This window comes from Coffea eugenioides, chromosome 1 (genome assembly GCF_003713205.1).
Source record: "Coffea eugenioides isolate CCC68of chromosome 1, Ceug_1.0, whole genome shotgun sequence".
Lineage (NCBI taxonomy): Eukaryota > Viridiplantae > Streptophyta > Magnoliopsida > Gentianales > Rubiaceae > Coffea > Coffea eugenioides.
The window spans coordinates 34,191,694-34,205,733 of NC_040035.1; the positions used below are offsets into that span (position 1 = coordinate 34,191,694).

The window sequence follows — 14,040 nt, forward strand, 5'->3', positions numbered from 1 at the left end:
ACACACTCAAACTGTCTATACATATATAGCCACACATATCATACGTTATACATATGGTACAAAAAGGGTGAGTGGCAAGTTGAGTCGCATATTTTGTTATTGAAGCAGGGGAAGAGGATATGGCCGAAACAGGTCATCAAAGCGCAGAGCCACAGCCAAGGATGTTGGTCTTGTAAACGCTAACTGCAGTACCCTTTCACAACAAAACAATACGGGGACGATATCTACTGGCCGAAACAGTCTGCCTAAAAAACAAGACCAGCAGGGAGCAATGGAGAGCGTTGTTAGGCATGAGGTTGGAATGTATACTACCTGCAATATCACGACTACGATCTAAATACATCACCCCTTACCCATGTTGCTGTGTTTTTCTACACAAAATCCCTGTTCATATCCTCCAAAGTAATACCCAAATGTTATCATCAAATAGTAATCAAGTTGACAATGTGTTGGGTTATTATGTTAAACTTTGAAGTAAGCTATTGCAATGAACATAATATGATGACATTTGGCGTTAAGGATAATTTGTATTGGTTTATGTCAAGATTGACGCGATAAGGAATCATGTGAACACAAATTGTGTCCTTCCTTTAAATATTTCCCATTTACAGGTGTACGCTTATCGGAGTGCATGCGCTTACATGGCCTTTGCAATTGGTTGTAGGACACGGAGGTGGCAGTAGCGAATGTGGTAGGAGAAGAAAAACAAAAAGAATGGGTAATTGCTACTAATACATGCAAAGCCGTATTAGTACATTCATTGTGTTATTCGTGTACCATGTTAAAGGGTTTATCAATTGACCACCATTATTTTAATTGCATTAGGGTGGACCGAACAGTGTGGATGGCTTTTTTGGACACCTGCTCAATTCACCGGGCACTTCCTTGTATTAAGTATTTAGCAACATCATCGCATATTTTGGATTTGGCATATGCAGTAGACAATAAATTTGTATGTAATCGTGTTGGATTCAGGGTAGTTTACATTTGAAGTGACCATGTTGGGTAAGTGGATAAACCACCAGGTTGTGTTGCTAATAGCTATGTAGCAGCATCAACTGACATTGTTGATTGGTGAAGCACAGAATGTGGGTGTAGTATAACTTCATCCTTTTATTGTACCCTGGAGACAAAACAACTAGGATTCAGTGGTAAATTTTTTTGAATATTTGAATAACTAGTAGTCGTATAACTAGGATTTAAAATATTTGAATACTTACATGATTGCAAACGGCAAGGTAGCAATGAATCTCACACGTCCGCTCACCGCTGCAACAAAAATCTGCTGTTGTTTTCCCACAGTTTCGGCGATGAAGTAAAGCTCGCAGTGGATATGGACTGCCGCCTCTCCTGCTAACCAAACTTTTTGTGTGTTAGCTGTACCTTTTTTTTGTTCAGCTCAATGGTCCCCCAAGCTAACGTTTTTCTCATTTACGCAGTGGGCTCCAGGCATTAGTGATGCTTTTCCCGCCATTCGCTGTGTATTTTTTTCCCTCTAATTACCGTGTATGTTCCCCTCCTTTCACTGTGCATGTGTTTCCCTCCCACCAATTATTTCATTGTTTCCTCACTACTAAAGAACAGAATTTCACATAAGCATAAAAGGTTCGCAGTAGGAAAAACATCCATTTCCAAAGGAGAGAACATAAGAATTAATACAAAATTTATACGAAGGAATGGCTGTTTATAAAATTCAAATGATTACTAACACAATATTAAATGCATCTTTTTACTTTATTTTTATACACTAGTCATTTGACCCATCCATAAACATTTCAAATCGAAATACTTAAAATATTTTTGTTAAAACATGGTATTTGCAAAGGAAAAGCAAAAATTTTTAAGATGATGTCAATATTTGTGTCTTTTTATGTCAAAACTAGTTTTGTACTCGTTCGTTGAACGGAAATTTTTGAAAAATAATAAACTATTTAGTTAATTTTATAAAAATGTCGATATGAAATACAAAGTTAATGTATATTTTATTATAACCTTTCTTAAGTATATTACTATATGTGCATTGTAATATAAAGTATTCTTATAATATAAATTTGAACATCTAATTCAGTAAATAATAATTCAAAAATGAAAAAAATAGCATTCGACAATACCATAACATTCACAAACTTGAAAATAAATAAAAAGTGCAGTAAATAGTATCAAATAATATTTCACTCTTCACAAACTTGTTTTAGTTTTTCTTCTGTTTGAACATTCTCTTCGATTTGTCCGTGCAAATCAGTATTTATTGATTTTCCATTATCACTGCATGATAGCAAAGCAGGATAACTAAGTATAAGAAAATAAATGATTTATTGCATTCAAGATTGTGTATAACAATACGTAAAGATTATAATTTAAGAAAGTAAAATAGTATATTAAATCTACTTTCTCATGTAAATCTTTTTATGAGGATTCCCTTCCTCTGTGTTTTTTGTTGAACTCTTTGATGAATGATTCATATGAAATGTATTGAAATGTTGTTGATTAGAATCATCTGTTATACTATTTGGGATCTGGGAAGAAGATGCTTCAAGTTAGTATTGGTTGTCGATTCCACTAATCTGATAATTATTTATCAAAATTAAAGGCAAAAATATTATGTGAGATATAATATGTGAAATATAAGAGAAATTTATTACTAATTTAAGATATATTACTAATCCTATGTGTTCATAAAAAAAACAAACATAAAATAAAAACAAAACAAAACAAAATTCAAGATATGTTACTAAACTTTTACAATGGAAGATCAACATGCCTTTTAAAAAAAATGTATTGAAAGAAGATGTATTCGATAATCAAGGGGAGTGAAAACCCAAAATCGATACTTTAATGTGCCAACCACTTGTACTAAAAATACCTAACCATGAATTTGATGCTTAAAATCAATATATTAGAGGCTATATGTAGTGTAGGCATAAGAAATAAGAATTGATAAGAATATAAAGAGATATTGATAAGAACATTAAAAGTAGGTTTATCTTGATTTAAATTGTTTAAAGTACATAACTTTGGATAGGAAATAAGAATCCTATAATATTAAGAATTTTTATAGGAAATAAAAGTGTGTTCTCAAGATAGATTTTACCTACCTTGAAAGACCACATCAACTATATCGAGTCCTTTAAGTGCATGGACTCCTATGGTTTGGGTCCACACACTAAATACTCCCACTATCTGAGCATAGATATATTGTGAATCCTATAACCTAGCAATGAGTATAACCTGCATGTTTTGATTAACAACGAATGGGTTTATAGGAATTTACAAACCCGTGCTCAAATAGGAATTTATATTTGACCTTACGGGTCAAATACATATAGTTAATTGGATTCAATTAACATTTCCTTTTCCATAAATTTCGTGCTATGCACTATGTCTTGATAACGCACATAATAATAAAATTTATTAAGAATCCTATTTCCAACATCAGATATTGACTTCTGTTATTAATGGTTCCTTTTGAAATTAGTTACTTTTCTACTTCTTGTAATGATAACAATTCTTATTTATTTCGGTTCCCTATGTAGTACACAAATTCTTGACATGAATTTAGAGATATATCTAATAGAGATATTTATGTCTCTTTTATTTATATTGCATTACTTTCCAGTTCCTTTTTTGGGTAGAAAATAAGAATCATATAATATTAAGAATTCTTATAGGAAATAAGAATTGATATATATCTAAACAAAAAAGGAGCAAGTCACGTAGGAAACTACTTGCCGTCTCGTTAAGCCACGTAAGAAAGAGAAAACATGAAGGAATAGGAATGATGATACGACTTTATTATATATATATATATATATATGATGTGTTATTTTGAGTAAAAGACAAAGCAAAAAAAATATTCCCAACTCATTCACTTCAAACAAACTATGAAATTGCCTAAGCAACCGAATGCATGCTCGTAATCATAAATAAATTTTTGTCAATAACATTTGTTCACCTTAAAACTTATCCTCGTCATAACATTATTACATTAAATACATTCTGAAACTATTATTATCAGCACCTAATATACCAAAAAATGTATATAAAAGAATAACAACATACCAACAATATATACGTATGACAAAAAAATACTAAGCAATCATAACAATAATTAGGATTCTATAGTTACTTTACAACTTGCTCACAAAGAACGTGCAACTAACTTTTCCATTCAAACTAACGATAGTACAGTGAAAAACAAAACTAATTCACTAAGACGAGTACCAAAAATTTTTAATTAACGGTCACAATATGTGAAATCGTGATGCATACAAAAAAGGTGACACTATAATATTTTTTTCCAAATCATATCATTTACAATTTCCTTAATTTGATGTTCAGCCCATTAATATGTTCGTTTTTAATTCTAATATAATTAACCAATTGCAATGATATTTCCATAACTTTGTTTTATAAGAACTAAATACGTCAAAATAATTTTTTTGTTAAGTCTAATACAAAGACTAAAGCAATTGAGGAAGGTTTCCTTATTATTAGGTTGAAGCATTTAATGGTGCATTCTTATTTTGGTAAACTTAACCAATATCAAGCATGAAATTGAAGCATGGTACCAATTCTTATTTTACCATCATTTTGGTAAACTTATTGTTGTAAATTATTGAAAATGAAATTATATTGCAAAATCATTGCCAATGTTTCCTACTACTTGCCTTGGTATGTTTGGAAGACTTTACCTTTGCCAACTAAACTTAACTAATATAACCATATTTTTCAATTCAATCCAAGCACAAAACTAATAGTGACATTTTCAACATTTCCAAAAATTTAAAAACTTAAGAAACAATAATGGAGACACAAAAGCTCAAAGGCTGGCTTAGGATGCAAAAGTTGTCTTCAAATACACGCACAACACATGTATGTCTGTCTCTAAATGTATGTATTTATATCACTCTTCTAAAGATGAAAGAGTGGAAAAAGATGCCAATACCTCGGCATTAACTACACATATTTTATCCAAATTTTAGTAATAGACATAAAAAACAAACCAGTACTACTAGTCAAGGACTGCTACCGATTTCATTACACAATAATGCATACGATTTCATGGATAACAAATATAGAACACACGATTATTACAAATTTATATGAGGTCGGTCATCAATAAAGTTGATCAAATTGAATATAAATGACGAACCATGGATTTGGGAAGCGTGTGAAAAAGAGGGGATTTATTTTAAATCAAAAACATATAGACATAATAAAAGATTACAAATTTTAAATACGTCCACATGGCGAGACGATACATATTTTACTTCACACAAGGTTGGTATCATTAAATCATTAAATGGTTCATGGGTATTTTTAGCGAAATCAACCAATTGCAAATATATCTCCTTAGTTTTGTATTACAGTTCTTAGATTGTCATGCTTACTTTTGTTAAGATTAGACTGGATGAGATGGGATGACTCATCCTCGGATTATTAATCCTGGGTTGAGTTATCCCCGGATAAATAATCCAAGTTATGTACTGTTTGATTGGTTCTCGGTTAGATAGGATGTGTTGAAAAATAATTCTATCCTATGTTTGGTTGGAGATTGGATGAGGAAGAATTATTATTTTAATGACCAAAGCATCCCTTAATTTGTAGATTCTTTTTAATAAAATAATTTAATATTTTATAAAATTTAAATAAAATAATTTAATATTATTTAATAAAATAATCTAATAAATAATTTAATATTTATAAATTTTATTAAAATATAGTAGTTTAAAACTTTAAAATTATAAAGCAAATCAAGAGTTTTGATATATAAAAATTTTCATTCATTCAAACTTAGCCCATTCGAACCCTTAAAAAATAGATTTTGACCAATCTTTTGAACCTAAATTTGAAATTCAATTAAATAATGGGCCAACTTTTGGCTAAATTAAGGTTAAATCGATTAAAACCTAACTCATTTAGGAGCTTTCAATGAGCCGAGCTCTGGCTAATATAGAACATTTTTCTTTGGATCGAGTTTGCGCTTATTGAAGTCCTCATTCACAAAGTCCAATTAATAAGATTATATATTTATATAAATTTCTTTTAGAAAATAAGGTTAGTAAGGGTAATTTAGTCCAAGGGCACTATAGTCCTTTTTATTATGATGTTAGTATGGCAAATTAGTCAAAAATTTTAAATTAATTAATAGGGGTAAGTCAAAATTTTAAAATAATGAATAGGGGCAAATTAGTCAAAAACTTTAGTAGAATTAATAGGAGCTAATTGGTCTGTTCATTATGATATTATTATGTGAGAGTATGGTTGTATAATAGCTAATTTGAATTTGAATCATTCATAAGGATAAATTAGTCCAAATATTGCTCTATTGGTAGTACGGGCAAATTAGTCAAAAAAAACTTTAAAATTAAATAGTAGGGGCAAATTAGTCCATTCATATATATTATCATGTGACAATAGGATTATATAATTATAAGACTATAAATTTGTATTTTTTATAAGGATAAATTAGTTTAAAATTTTATCATCCTATCTGTTAGTCATCCCGGGATAACTAATCCCATCTCCCCCATGGGATTATTTTATCCCATGAATAGGGGATTAATTCGGTTATGTAGGATGTATCATCCCATGTATAAAATGCAACCAAACATGGGATGACAAATGATGATTAATCCAATCCTGTGTCATCCCATGAACCAAACGGACCCTAAATGAATTGAGGGAGGTTTCCTCAACATCGGTTTATAAAATTTAATTGTTGATTTTAATTTCGGTAACGTTACTAACAAACACAATTTTTTATTGTTAATTATAGTCAAATAATATTTCTTTCCTATTTTTCAAATACCACATTTGCAAGTGTATACTTTCACAAACTATACTTAACGAATAAAAGCACATATTTAGTTCCAATGCAAATCAAAAGACATTAATGATATTTCGATCGTTTCAAATCAATTGAAAAAAATTGAGAAAAAAAGAATGGACAATTCAAAGCTCAATCATATGCTTAGGCTGAATATTTGGGTACTAAATATATATATTATATACATGTGTGAATCCTTTTCTATTTTAAGTTGATGCACAACTAGTACATTAACGTCCAGTTTTTGTTCTTCCAATTTCTTCTCCCCCACACGTGTCAAATTTATAATTATTATCTGTTTTAATTTCGGTACTTTTTTTTACACACAATTACATTTAAAGGGAGTTGTCGCATTTTTCCATTCCTTACGGGAAAATTTGCAAATGCTATGTACCTCTAGATCAATCCTGTAATTGTCCCTTCCTCTACTATCCTAAGTGGTCGCCAGCATACGGTATTTCTTGGTATTTGATTGCATCTGGACACGTTCCATTTTGTTTCATCTCCTTTGGCCTAGTCTTTCAACTAAGAATTTGAGAAGCCAAATGCGCATTAACTCCTGTATGCTCGATTATTGTTTCGTCAAAGTAAACACCAGAGAAGTCAAGCTTAGCAAGGTAGTATTACAGTGAGAACAAGCACCAATCAACGGCCAGCTGAAAAATGAAGATCAATGCGAATCACAGTCACAGCCAAACAGAGAATTCACATATGTTGAACAAAGAGACTTGTCTATCCCAACTTGGTTCAGTTTGTATTTTGCCATGTTATATTTGTGCAAGCCCAAAAGCCAGAACAACCTCTCTAAGTGAAGCAATGGCTGTAGAGCAGAGATTATTAAGTTATGCCATTTTTCTTGCTTGTCTGCATCTGTCTTCATCATCAATATTCATGAATGCCCAAACCGTGAATTATCTTTTTAATTCAACTGCCTATCTTCCCTCCTCGTGGATCAACCAGGTCTCTAAGTCCATGATGATCAACTGCGAAGATAGTAGTCATTCAATGATACCCATCCTCCTGAGAGGAAATGATGGACCAAGTTATGTGTGCGGCTTTTACTGTACCACAGGAGGTAGTGAATGCCTCTTTGGAATCCTCATTTTCCAAGGTCGGCTTAATACTGATGGATATCTGCAGTCCTCAAAATTAGTCTGGTCTGCCAACAGGAATAATCCTGTTGAGAGGAACGCCATATTGCAACTTAAGGAAGATGGAGATTTGGTCTTGGCAAACTCTGACGGCACCTTAATATGGTCCACCAATACGAGGGGAAAGCCTGTATCAGGCTTAAACTTGACAGAAATGGGAAACCTGGTGCTATTTGGGCCAAACAATGATCCATTTGGCAGTCTTTTGACCATCCCACCGACTCATTACTTCTGGGACAGAAGTTGGCTCGTGGGCAGAAGCTGACAGCTAGTGTTTCAGCATCCAATCAGAGTCAAGGTCGGCTTTCTCTGGCTGTTGGATCTGATGGCTTGTCAGCTTATGTAGAGTCTGATCCACCTCAAACATACTTTATTACTGGCCTCAATAGGTATCCTTATTATGAGTTCAGAAACGGTAGCTTCAATGACTTTATGATTCCGCCTGTATCTGTAGCTCAATTCATGAAGTTTGGGCCTGATGGGCATTTAAAGGTATAATAGTGGGGACCATGGGGATTTATGGAGGTAATTGATCTTTTGCACACATATACTGGTAATTGTGGCTTCCCTATGGTATGTGGCAACTATGGAATATGTTCAAATGAGCAATGTGGTTGCATTCAAACAACCACTGGCCAAGAGAGCTATTACAGCCCAATAAATTTCAAATTTCAGACAACTCGATCTTGGATGTTCACTGCTCACTCCAATTTCTTGTGATCACGCCCAAGATCACAGTCTTCTGGAGCTAAAGGATACATATTACTTTGCATTTGATTCAAGCTTGGACAAAACACATACGGTCATGGAGGACTGCAAAAGTAGGTGTCTAAGTAACTGTTCATGCAAAACAGCCGTGTTTATTATACAGATCTATGGCATAAAGATTTAAGAATCAACGGAAGTTGCTTATTGCTAAATGAAGTTTTTTCTATTATTGACAACGAGAATTATGTCGGATCAGCTTATAATACAACTCTCCTTGTTAAGGTGCAAAATGCTTATGTCAACACGTCAAGACGTAAAACAGTTATAATGGCCTCTACATTTGGGGCTTTTTTTGGTGTGATATGTTTAATCGTTTCTTCCCTGGTTCTTCTAAGCAGAACTATCAGGGAATCTAAAGAAATTGAGGGACTTTTTGAGCAAGGTACCAGGAATGCCTACAAGATACTCTTATGAGAACTTGAAAGCAATGTCAGCAGATTTTAGCAAAAAACTTGGGGAAGGAGGATTTGGTTCTGTTTATGAAGGGGCATTAAGTAATGGCACGAAGATAGCAGTCAAGTGTCTTGATGGTTTGGGTCAACTAGAGGACTCTTTTTTAGTGGAAGTGTAGATAATTGGTAGCATCCACCATGTTAACTTGGTAAAACTTGTTGGTTTTTGTTTTGAGAAATCGCACCGGCTTTTGGTTTATGAATACATGGCTAATGGATCTTTGGATAAATGGACCTATGGAGGAAAGGACAACCAATCTCTTCCATGGAATGCAAGGAGAAGAATCATCACAGACATTGCTAAGGGATTAGCTTATCTCCATGAAGACTGCAGTCAGAAAATAATTCATTTTGACATCAAGCCCCAAAACATCCTCTTAGATCGAAACTTCAACGCAAAAGTTGCTGATTTTGGATTGTCAAAGCTAGTTGACAAGGATCAGAGTAGAGTTATTACAAGGATGAGAGGAACACCAGGGTATGTGGCTCCTGAATGGTTGAGCTCCGTGATCACGGAAAAAGTGGATGTTTACAGCTTTGGCATTGTGATGTTGGAAATCCTTTGTGGGCGGAAGAATTTGGGCTGGTTTCAGATCGAGGAAGACAGGCACTTGCTCAGCGTTTTCAAGAGAAAAGCAGAAGAAGAAAGACTTGAAGACATGGTTGACAAGAAAAATTTGGACGTGCAGGTCCACGTTCAGGAAGCTTTGAAGATGATGCAGACTGCTGTATGGTGTCTGCAGAGCAATTTCACCAAGAGGCCTTCAATGTCATTAGTAGTTAAGGTACTTAACGGTCTGGTGGCACTTGAAACCAATCTGGATTATGACTTTACAAAGCCATCAGTAATTGAAACAGGTGCAGCTGGTGATCGAGGAAGAGAAGCTTTTCATATTGCCAGCCCGCTGTTGCCTTCAGCTTTATCTGCACCCAGGTAGATGAAAAACTTCAATCTGTACTTTCAAGTGACCATGATTTACATTTTCTGAATGATGACTAGACAAATAATTTGCTAGTATACCAGTTCCACTAGTATAAGCAACATGGTTCATTTTGATGAATGTATCAAATGTATCTACAAAGATGTATAATGAATAATGGTGGATTTTGATAGGATTTTCATTGCTGCTGCTGTTCATGTGACATACTCTTGGGCTACTAATTCTCATATTAATTGAGAAAGAGTAAAGGATTGTGAAAACATGAGTTCTACAATTTAGACCAGCACATATCTAGTAGTCATCAGAGCATACAACCTTCTCTAATTTTAACAGTGGAGAGGGTCTCTTGTAGACAGGTCCACTCATTTGGCACTGAATGCTAGTGACATGGTCAACGGGTGAATCTAGTCTATAATAGGGGAAAAAAATATGACTTGTGCTCAAACACATGGGTGCTTAAAAAAATGGATAATTTTTTGATGCACTGTGAGTACTTACACGAAACAAGTGGTACTAAATGTATGTTACATAATTTAATTTTGAATTTAAAATTTAATTTTTACACAGGTGACATAGATCTAGTACTACTGATGTAAAAAGGCTTTACATTGACAGTATATGATATAGAGTAAATCTTATATACATTAATAGTAAGAGTAAATCTTTCATACACCGACAGTGTATACACTATCATCGTCAGATTCATGACATGTGTGCAAAAATTGAATTTCAAATTCAAATTTTACATAGTTGTCATTCATCCAATGCTGATAGTGTATACACTGTCAGTGTAGAAAAGATTAATCCTAATAGTAAACATACTATCACGATTAGATACACGATTCATATGCAAAATTTGAGTTTCAAATTCAAATTCGAATTATGTTTCATCGTTATATTTACTAGACCTACAAGCTCGATCAAAATGCCCCCATTGGAAGCACTGGTAATTCCACAAGCTAGCAAGGCAAGCATCAAATTGCCCTATTGGAAAACTATCAAGATTTAAGACCATGTCTTTCAATCTAAATCTAACCAATAATTTTGATGGCTTGCTGTTTGGTGATTTAGCCCCTTTTCTTAAATCCTCCCATCCCTTCTCATAACCTTCTCAACCCCAATTGCTAGAAATAGGAATGCTAACCGACCACCCTATGCTCTTTTTTTTTTTTGTTTTGGTAGGCTGGCGGGAGGAGGGAGTTAGTAACCCTCCCATACTCTATAAACCAACAAAAACTTTTTAAAAAACTCATCACCTGGCCCAAGCCCAAGTGACCTACGACGCCGTTGGCGCGCTGAAACAAAAGGCCGCAGGGCAGAAAGCGAGGCAAAATTGCGGAGATTCTTCCTCGTCACCGGTCAGCATCTCTGGACAGCGGAAGATGGATTCAACCGAAACTCCCTTATCCACCTCCCCATCCCATTCCAATTTCAGGTACTTCAACGTTATTGTTTCTTATTTCCATTTTTGTCTTTCAAAGCATGCTAAAAATTTATTTTTTAAAAAAAGTGGTCTAAATTTTTTTTTTTGTATGCTACCGCAGCCAACAGCGCCATTTCTATCTTGCCGTGGATAGGCTCCAATTCAAGATGGTTCCACACAATTCTGTCTACTTATTTCTACCAAAAGTATCAATTTAAGTTTACAAAAATAAACTTAAGGGAGGTAAATGTAATTACTCCTAAATTAAATGCTAACCGACCACCCTATGCTCAATTAGGCCCTTGACCTAATTGAGTTGTTCCTTAGTAGACTAGTTTAAAATTAGTGTAGATGTTGATGATTAACCCAAAAAAAAAAAAAAGGAAATTATGGAACGTGAAACGAAAAATCAAAATCAGTTAAAAATACTCATAGGTTAAATCCATTGAACAAAAACAAACGTAATCTTCTGAAGTAACTCTTTTTCATATACTAACATAGAATCACTGTAAACAGCTATAAATAAAACATAAATGTGTCAAGAAGTTGGCTTGCCACATGAAGTACTGAAACTTCAATATCCCAGCTAAAAACTTCAAGGATGAGACATTCTCTTTCAATATCTGAATCTTGGTTACTTTCAGATTTCTATCACTAATCAATACATTAATCACTGCATATTGTCAATTAATAGTTGTCCTGGGTGAAGACTTTAGAACTATACAGATTAATTTTTTTTATACTGACGGTGTATATACATTACTGAGTTTAAATGTATGATAATTAATCTCAATTTGAATCTGTGTTGTAAGTTGTGCACATAAGGCTTGCATCTGTTCCTGTTAGTTTCATTATTTATACATTGTCAGTACAAAAAAGATTAACCTTGGCACATATATATGAGATAGGTTAAATCTACATTCTTTCATTCTAAATGCACTAGTGATAGAAATTTCCAATACTAATTGTACAAGGCAGCCGAGACATTCTAATGCACTGTGTTATTACAACAAAACACAGTAGTGTGCTTTTTTGTGTTTACATTATTTAGAAAAAAAAAAAGTGAGTTGTATCATCAACAAGTATGGAACTGCTAACATCAACTTTCAATAACAATTGGAAGGTTTCTTACTTTTTCTAAAGAATAGTTATAACAATGTGTTAAAATAGTAAGTAAAAGCAATATATGCTAATAAATAGTAACATAACATAAAAAAATTATTCAAGAAAGTTTCATTTGAGAAAAAAAATGGTTTTGAAGAATTCTAATGACTCCAACACATGAATAATAATCATATTTTTTGAATTAAAATCCACGAGTGGAGGACAAAATTCCAAAGCATTGTTATTATAAAATCACATCCAGCCACGTTTTAACAATTGCTATCAAATTATAATAATAGTAATATGTACATAAAATTTCTTTTTCAATAAATCAGTGGGCCACAAACATTAATATTATAAAAGTTCATATCTAAACTGTACATTTTATATAGCCCCGCTAAGCTTAATAGATTCTTACATCATGCTTTGTTCATGCATTTGTATCTAAATCTAGCAAAGTAACTTGAAAAATTGTTCGGCACCAAATTCATGAACCATTGCTGACGGTAAGTTTTTGACCTCTAATTTTTTTTGGTAAGAAAAATTTTGGATGGATTCAACTCCTGTCACCACCCTTGATTAGGGTATGCCTCTGGAACCATAGATTGTTTACAGAATTTCTTATAAATTATCCATTAACACAACTCTCACATCAGCAACGGAACTCGGAAACATGATCTTTTGACCTCTAATGGTGGAAAGGCGATAAGGGATAATATTGAGTTGGTGGTCAATCTGGTTACACAAAAAAAGCCTTAAGAAGGTGAGTTATTATTCATTTTTTTTTTAGTAGTAGAATGGTGGAATTTAAGAAGTGGGAAGGGGGAATGATATATCCCAAAACGTGTGGAATTCAAGAATGTTTGTTGTTATTAAATAGGATGATTTTACTGAAATAATATTTTGTCCTCTCAATGATCAAATTGTTTAATAACATCCTCTTAAATCACCCCCATACTTGCAGATTTGGGATGTGAAGCGCAATACTGCGAATTGCATCTTAGGCTATGTGAAGAATTCGATGTTGCGAATTGTGCATCATTGAAAGAGACGTATAATTCCTGTATTAATTCCTGTATTTAGTGAGGAAGCACCCTTTTTGTAATTAATTCCTGTATTTATCAAGGGTTATCAAATATATATAACTGTTAAGTGGGAAAAAAAAAAAGAAAGAAAGAGACGTATAAGAAAATCTTGTCCTTGGATATTTCGGACCAATGGAATCGTTATGCTATGTGGACCGCAAATGGACATATTCTTTCATGGTCAATAATAAGCCATTTGTTCTTGATTCACGGATCATTTGATCATGTGTGGCTGGTCCATTCTGGGATTCTCGAATATACCAGAGAAAATTTTCCAAAACCCACAT

At 33.4% G+C, this 14,040-nt stretch overlaps 1 pseudogene; it reads left to right on the top strand.

Moving 5' to 3' along the window:
• The first annotated feature begins 7,789 nt into the window (after positions 1–7,789).
• On the top strand, positions 7,790–10,321 carry LOC113748836 (annotated as a pseudogene).
• Positions 10,322–14,040: the final 3,719 nt, after the last annotated feature.